Raw genomic sequence first — 8,029 nt, 5'->3', positions numbered from 1 at the left:
GGAGGTTCCGTTCCCAGCCCCGGTTAGGACAAAGATGGAAGGAGGAAACCCTGTATCTGCCCCTGGGCTTCATCTGACACGGGGGGAAGCAGCGCCTCCTGGTGGCGAGAGGCGGCAGTAACAGCCGGGTCAGGACCTGGAGTCTGGGTGTAAATCTGGAACCAGGAACGTGTGTCCCAGGGATGACCGTACAGGGGGAAGCGGGGCAAGCCCTCGGAGCAGGCTTTTGACCTTGGTTATACCGTGACCCCTCTGCCCATCTACCAATGCCTATAGACCCAAAGGACAAAGGCGAAAAAAATACATGGATTACAAAGCAGAATAATTATAGTGTAATATAATTATCAAAATAGTTGATAAAACCAAATTTGTTACAGTGGTACATGTGCCCCTAGTAGCACATTAAATAAGATCCAGCAGCAGCTGGTCTAATAACGATTGTAATTTAAAAGTAGTGATGAGGATGAGTGGTATTTTGAGAAACCTGCAACGTGATATGACAATATTCGTGATTTCTATTGTTCACAGAATCACAGGCAGTGCTAAAACAAAAAACAAAAAAACAAGAAAAACACAAACTCCTGGGACTTGCTTTCCAGGTTGGTAAGTAAAGGAACTGCTTAATTCCTGTGTGAAGTTGGTGAAAACAGGTCACCCTCTAGGTTGCTGCCCGCAGGTAAGAACCCTGCCTTAGAAAGGCAGTCAGGGCCGCTGTGCTTCCCTCACTAGGACTCCAGCTACTGTCATCTGGCTGCTCCATACACCCATCAATTGTCCCACAAACACTGACCGAGGACCTGATGTGTGACAGACACCACGCTCTATGCAGAAAGGTCCCTGCCTTTATCAAGTGCGCTTTCTACAGAGAGACAGGTGATGAACAAGACGTAGCACAGCTTGTACGCGCTCAACATTTAGGTCACATGTTCCTGTTGAATATACATGTAATATAGAACAAGATTTCCTGCCTGAGATATAATATTTCTTACTGAAAGTTTTCTTTTAATTCTGTTCACTTTAAAGCCAAGTTCTCAACCTAGGTTAGCCCATACTCCTTTTTTATAGAGCAAAAGAAATCCTCTGGAAGATTCTGAAGGACTTCTGGGAAGGAGAGGTGCTCATACCTTTTATTTCCTACCCAAACCCATATTAAGAGTCACGGCTTGAGACTCCCCTGGCAGTTCAGTGGTTAGGACTCCGCACTTCCACTGCCAGGGTCCTGGGTTCGATCCCTGGTTGGGGAGCTAAGATCCCACAAGCTGCGTGGCATGGCAGAAAAAGAAAAAAGAGCCACTGCTGGGCTTCCCTGGTGGCGCAGTGGTTGAGAGTCCGCCTGCCAATGCAGGGGACACGGGTTCGTGCCCCGGTCTGGAAAGATCCCACATGCCGTGGAGCGGCTGGGCCCGTGAGTCATGGCCGCTGAGCCTGCGCGTCCGGAGCCTGTGCTCCACAACGGGAGAGGCCACAACAGTGAGAGGCCCGCGTACCGCAAAAAAAAAAGAAAAAAAAAAGAGTCACTGCTTATTCATAGCAGCAATAGCCAAAAGGTGGAAACAACCCAAGTGTTCATCAACAGATGAATGGATAAGCAAAATATCCATCCAATGGGATGTTATTTGACCATAAAAGGAAATGAAGTGCCATTACATGCTACAACATGGATAAACCTTGAAGACGTTATAGTAAGTGAAAGAAGCCATGTAGAAAAGAACACCTATTGTCTGAGTCCACTGATGTGAAATGTCCAGAAAAGGGAAATCCAGAGAGACAGAAAGTAGATGTTGCCAGGGCTGGGGAGAAGAGGCAATGGGGAGTTATTGCTTAAGGGGTACAAAGTTTCTGTTTGGGGTGATGAAAAAGTTTTGGAAATACTGGTGATGGTTACACAGTCTTGTGAAGCTCATCCATGCCACTGGATTGTCTACTTCAACATTGTTAAAATGGCAATTTTTATGACATATATTTTGCCACAATAAAAAGAGTCCCTGCTTAACGACATCTTTCTGGTCACACTGGCTCACCCCCTCACTCTAGTTTGCAGTGCCCGGGGTTCCCTCCACAGATGTCTCTTCTGCACTTGGTCCCTGGGTGCTCTCAGGTCTCATGGCTTAAACACGATCTTTATGCTGACTGCTTCCAGATTTCTATCTCCAGGTAGGACCTTCTCTGAACTCCGACCACCCCCACCACTTGGCTCATCCAGAGGGAATCGAACACATCCAGAACCGAGCTCCTGCCGTTGCTCCCCATAAGTCTGCTCCCTCCAGGGAAGAGCAACTCCGACTTTCAACTTGGAAGTCTAGAATCTTCCTTGGCTCCTCATTTGCTCACACTCACATCTGACCCCTCTGTAAACCCTATCATCTCTGCATCTAGAACATATCCATGACCTCTGCCTCCATCATCCCTCACCTCGATGAGGCAGTAGCCCCTAAGCCGGGCTTTACTCCTTACAAGGAGCTCACAGCACGCCCCTGCTCAGCTCCCGTGTCGCTCAGTGTGAAATGCTGAAGTCCTCACGTTGACTTCGGGGCCCTCATGATCTCCCTGCCTCTCTGCCCTCTGCTCCCCCTCCAGAGGCTCCTTGCTGTTCCCTCAGCATAGACTATGGTCCTCCCTAGGGCCTTTGCACATGCTGTTTCCTCTGCCTAGAATGTTCTTCCCCTGGGTCTCCCAGGACTCAGTCCCTCACTTCAGGATCTTGTTCAAGTGCCATGCCATCAGGGAGATCTTCTCTGGACACCCGTACAGAGCACCCTCATCGCCCCCACCAGCATGCCCGTGCCCCATTATTTACTCTTCTCTCCCACACTGATTGCTATCTGACACATTATATATTTGTTGGTTGTTTATCATCTCTCTCCTGACCAGCAGGAAAACTCCTTGAAGGCGGGTGTTCTGTTTTGTTCAATGTTTTATCTTCAGGCAATTAGTAGGGGCTCAATAGATATTTGTGGAATGAATAAATTACTAGAATCCCTTGATTCACTGAACTGCTGGAATATTCTTTAAATAATACTTATTTAGAGGCACTGACAAATCACTTGGGGTTTGTATAATAGCTCCATTTTACAAAACAAAATCCTGGGTGAAAAGGGGGCTCTGGGCTAATCAACGCTTACATGGCATCCCCAAGTTTTCACTGCCACCCTTGGACCTGTTTTCCCTGTACAGTAAGTCCCCTACATACGAACGAGTTCCGTTCCGAGAGCGCATCTGTAAGTCCAATTTGTTCGTAAGTCCAGCAAGTTAGCCTAGGTACCCAACTAACACAGTCGGCTATATAGTACTATACTCTAATAGGTTTATACGTTTTCACACAAATAATACATAAAAAACAAACACAAAAAATAAAACGTTTTCAATCTTACAATACAGTACCTTAAAAAATACAGTAGTCCAGTACAACAGCTGGCATACAGGGGCTGGCATCGAGTGAACAGGCAAGAAGAGTTACTGACTGGAGGAGGGAGAGGAGGTGGGAGATGGTAGAGCTGAAGGATCGTCAGCAACAGGAGACGGAGGGCAAGCTGCAATGTCACTCACGCCTGAATGCACATTCACATCTTTGAAAGCTTGCAACTTGAAGGTTCGTATGTGGGGGACTAACTGTATTAGTTGTTTGAATTGGTTAAGGCAGAGATCAGGCTGCTGTAACAAAGAGGCCCCCAAGGCTACAAGGAAACACATGTTTATTTCTCTCTCACATGAGAGGTCAGTGGGTGACTCAGCGACCCCCCCGCTCAGGGACCTGGGTTCTTTCTGTCTTCTTTCTCCACCACCCTGGAGGTCATGTTCCCCGTCTGCTTGTTGAAGTTGTGTGGCTGGCACCTCACTGTTCCAGTCATAGGAGGTGGCAGGACCCGGAGGGCATGTGCCATGTTTTAAGGTCCACCCTCAAAGCAGCCCACATGCCTCACTCTCCTTTCATTGGTGAGGCCTTGGTCAGGTGACCACACCTCCTTGCAAGGGGTTCTGGGAAATGTAGTCTCTGGCTGGATGGCCATGAGCCCAGCTACCCCTCAGTTACTAAGGAAATAGCTGCTGTTGGCTCCATTTTAGAGGTGTGGAAACTGAGACTAGGAGAAGTTAAGTAACTCACTCAAGGTGACACAACTAGCAACTTTGGGCCTTTTAGCCCCATCTCCAGGGCTCTGTCTACAAGCCCCAAAGTCCCTTATTCAGCACAACCCTGTGGATTTTCTGTCCTTGTTTTCTGGATGAGGCAATGGGGGCTCAGAAAGGTTAAGGAGCCCCTTCAGGTCATGCGGTGTATTAGATTTCTATTTCTTTGTAACAAATTGCGCCAACCTGGCTGCTTATAGAACAGCACCGAGTTGTTATCTCACAGACCCTGCAGGTCAGAAGTCTGTCATGGCTCAACGGGTCTTCTGCTCAGGGTCCCACACTCCAGCGTTGGCGGCTGTGTTAGCTCGTTCATGTGGCTGGCGGTGTTTGGGTCTCTCTCATCCCCAGCAGCATTTCACAGGCCCTCTCACAACATCACGGCTGGCAGCTGGGTCCTCATGCAGAATCCCCCTCATATGGAATCTCCCTCACGCTTCAGCACTCTTTGACTTCCTCTTCTGCTACTGGCCAAAGAAAACTTTCCGCCTGTTAGAGGGTTCAGGCTAACCTGGATCATCTTTGTATCTTAAGGGGCCACTGACATGGGACCTGACTTAGCTCAGGCTGCTGTAACAAAATACCGCAGACTGAGTGGCTTAAACAGTAGACAGTTATTTCTCATGGTTTTGGAGGCTGGAAGTCCAAGATCAGGGTGCTGGCAGATTCAGTTCCTGGAGAGAGCCTGCTTCTTGGCTTGTAGATGGCTGCCTTCTTGCTGTATCCTGACATGACGGAGATAGGAAGCTCTGGTGTTTCTTCCTCTTCTTACAGAGACACAAGTCCCATCATGGGGGCTCCATCCTCACACCACATCTATGCCTAACTACCTCCCAAAGACTCCACCTGCTAATACCATCACATGGAGGTTTAGGGTTTCAATATATGAATTTGGTGAGGGGTGGAGGTGGCAGGGAGTGAGAGCATTCAGACCATAACAAGCCTTTACTTCCATCTTCAATATCCCTTCACAGCAGTATCTAGATTAGTGTTTGATGAAATGACCAGGGCACAGGAATCTTGAGTGGGGAGATCTTTAGAATTCTGCCCACCAACGAGGCCAGGACAGAGGTGCAGGGCTAGAACCTGGGTCTTCCACACTCTCCTGGTACCAGTAATGTACTTTCAGCCAGTCCCACCTGCAAAGTGAGTCCCCAAGTAGAGAGGTACAGAGGAAAGTAGACTTTCCCTTTAGTGGCTCGGCTATTCTTTAATTTGGCCCAGGCAGCTGGAACTGCAGTGGTGGCTACTCCGAGAGCTGGTGCAATGTAAGAGCCTGGCAGAAGCTGGGTCTTCAGGGTTTCTGCAGGCAGGAGGGCGGGGTACACAGCAAGCTGCGGACTTTGGGATAGGGAGAGGAAAGGCTCGAGGTGATGGGGAGGGAGGGGGGAGGGTTTAGACACATCTCACGGAGACCTAAGTGTCTCATCTGTAGGAAAATACACCCACCAGCTGTGCCCCTTGAAGAAGAGGCCCCTGACTGTGCAACAGGCTGGGTCCTGGGACCCTTTGCTGCAGTGTTTGCGCCTGGACAAATGTCTCCTAGAGCTACAAAATACAGAGAAACTCTAAGGGACTAAAAAGAGCTGTGTGCATGCTGTTATGGACAATAAGATACAAACGACCGAAAATCCAACTGCCACTTCTGAAGAGCCGGGAGCAAAAAGAGGGTACTGCGCATGCCCCCTGCACACACCACCACCAAAGGGGTGGGCAGACCACCTAAGCCACCCTCTGGCCAGACCCCTGGACGCGCCACTCCCTTCACCCCATATAAGGAACCAGCTCGTCCCCCGCCCCCAGGAAGCAAGTGAGCAAGGGAACCTGTTGCTTATTCTTGCCACCTCCCTGCTGCAGCAGGAGCCCCAGTAAAGCTTTGCCTGAATTTCTTGTCTGGCCTCTGATCAATTTCTATTGATTAAGGAGGCCAAGAACACTGATGGGTAACAACTGCACAAACGTGGCTGGACAGGTTGTCCTGGTCTTCCATCTGTGTGGCCCAATGGTCACATGAGCGTGCCAGGGGTTGCACTACCTCCTTTGGGGATGCTGGAGCGGGGAGTATGGAGAGGGGCCCACGTGAACCAGGTTCCTCTTCCATGGCCATTGCTTTCTGTGGTACCTGCGTAGAAAAGGGCAAGATGAACCATATTTACCTTCAAAGAGGGAAATGAGAAAGGTGACCAGCCCACATTTCTACCAGTGACATGAGGAAAAGTCCCTCTTCTGTTCTAATGTTAAAAATCACATGCATGGTTTGTAACTTAGGTTGGAGTTGAGCTCAGAAAATCATTTACGGCCCCTCCAATTTAGAGACTCCAAATTGCCACCCCTTTTGCAGTTGTCAGAGGAGAAGAATCTTGTGCCAGTTACTGGGATGGGAAGACAGGGGAGAAGCAAACCAAAGCCAATCTGCTCCTGAACCGCTGGCCATGGCCATGGGGCCTCTCTGGGGCTGGGCCCCTTAGTTCTGTAGCCAGGGCTACTGCAGGGCAAGGGAGGCCTGTCATGATGTGCCAGGACCTTTAGACATGGCCTCTTGGGACATTTGGACATGGAGCAGCAGACAAGGACCGGCTGGCTTGGCCCAGACACTAGGGAGATGACTCAGGGTCACAAGAAGAATCCATATGGGTTTCTTACCAATTCCTCCAAGGAAGGAGAGGGAGAGGGAGGACTGAGATACCAGAAATTTAAAATATGCCTCATAGGACATCGCGTTCCATATGGGCGGAAGCTTGGAGCCTGGGGTTTTTCTGGGTCTGCTGTTTGGGTCATGCCTCCCTGGAGGACCAACAGCCCTGGGATGGGAAAAGCAGAGCCCGGGAACTCTGTTGAGAGCCAGGGCATCCGGAACCCCTGGCTCCCTTTGGGGGAGACCACACTATGTGGCTTAAGGGCACCCAGCAACTTGGGAGTCGTGGTTCTCACCTCCTGCTTAGTCCCTGCACCCATCCGGGCAATATCGGTGCAATCGGACTACGGAAAATTAGCATCAAGCTTAAATCTAAGTGATCTGAAGCTGTATCATTGAATGTCTTTCCCATTCTTTCCCTATAGTGGGAAGTGTGACCATTCTTTGAATGTTGTTTTCCAGTGCAGAGAAAACCAAGCATTCTCTTGATCAAACTAGTTTGTAAAATAACCAACGGCTCACCTGGGGAGGTGGGCAAAGGGCTTTCATCTCAGTAAAGCAGGAAAGATATAGTCTGGCTTGATTTGTGACAGAGATACTTGAGAAAAGACCTCTCCTGTGCCCTGTTGTCCCCACAATACCCTAAGGATTAAATGACTCTGTTCCAGGAAGAGTCCATTCCAGGCTCTTGCGTGGCCACGTGCCAAAGCTGAGGCTGGTTGCACAATCCGAGCTTAGAACTATTCAGGCCAGTAAAAAGCTGAGAGGCTTCGTTGACAGCCCGGGTCTGTTCACGGTCTGGGGTCCTCTCAGGAGGAGGTCAGGGGCTTCCTAAGTGACTCCGAAGGAAAGCAGCTGCTCTTCGACCTCTGCAGAGCAATGTCCATGAATACGCTTAATCCAGCTGCTGAGAATTGTCGCTAGTAGCTTTTTTCCTGATTAAAAGAGAATATATGCTCATTCTAGCATTGCTTGTCCAACAACCCAACATGTCCAAAAACAGTAGAATGAATAAATATTTTATTTATATGATGGAATACTATATGGCAATGAAAATGAAAGAATTGCAGCTTCGTGTGAGAACATGGATGAATCTCACAAAAATAAGTTGAGCAAAAAACGAAGAGACACAATGACACAAATGAACTTATTTACAGAACAGAAATAGACTCACAGACATGGAAAACAAACTTATGGTTACCAAAGGGAAAGTGGGGGGAGGGATAAATTAGGAGTTTGGAATTAAAATATACGCAATACTATATATAA

The sequence above is a fragment of the Hyperoodon ampullatus genome (assembly GCF_949752795.1).
Source record: "Hyperoodon ampullatus genome assembly, chromosome: 2".
NCBI classification, from domain to species: Eukaryota; Metazoa; Chordata; class Mammalia; order Artiodactyla; family Ziphiidae; genus Hyperoodon; species Hyperoodon ampullatus.
This window is presented reverse-complemented; position numbering follows the sequence as displayed.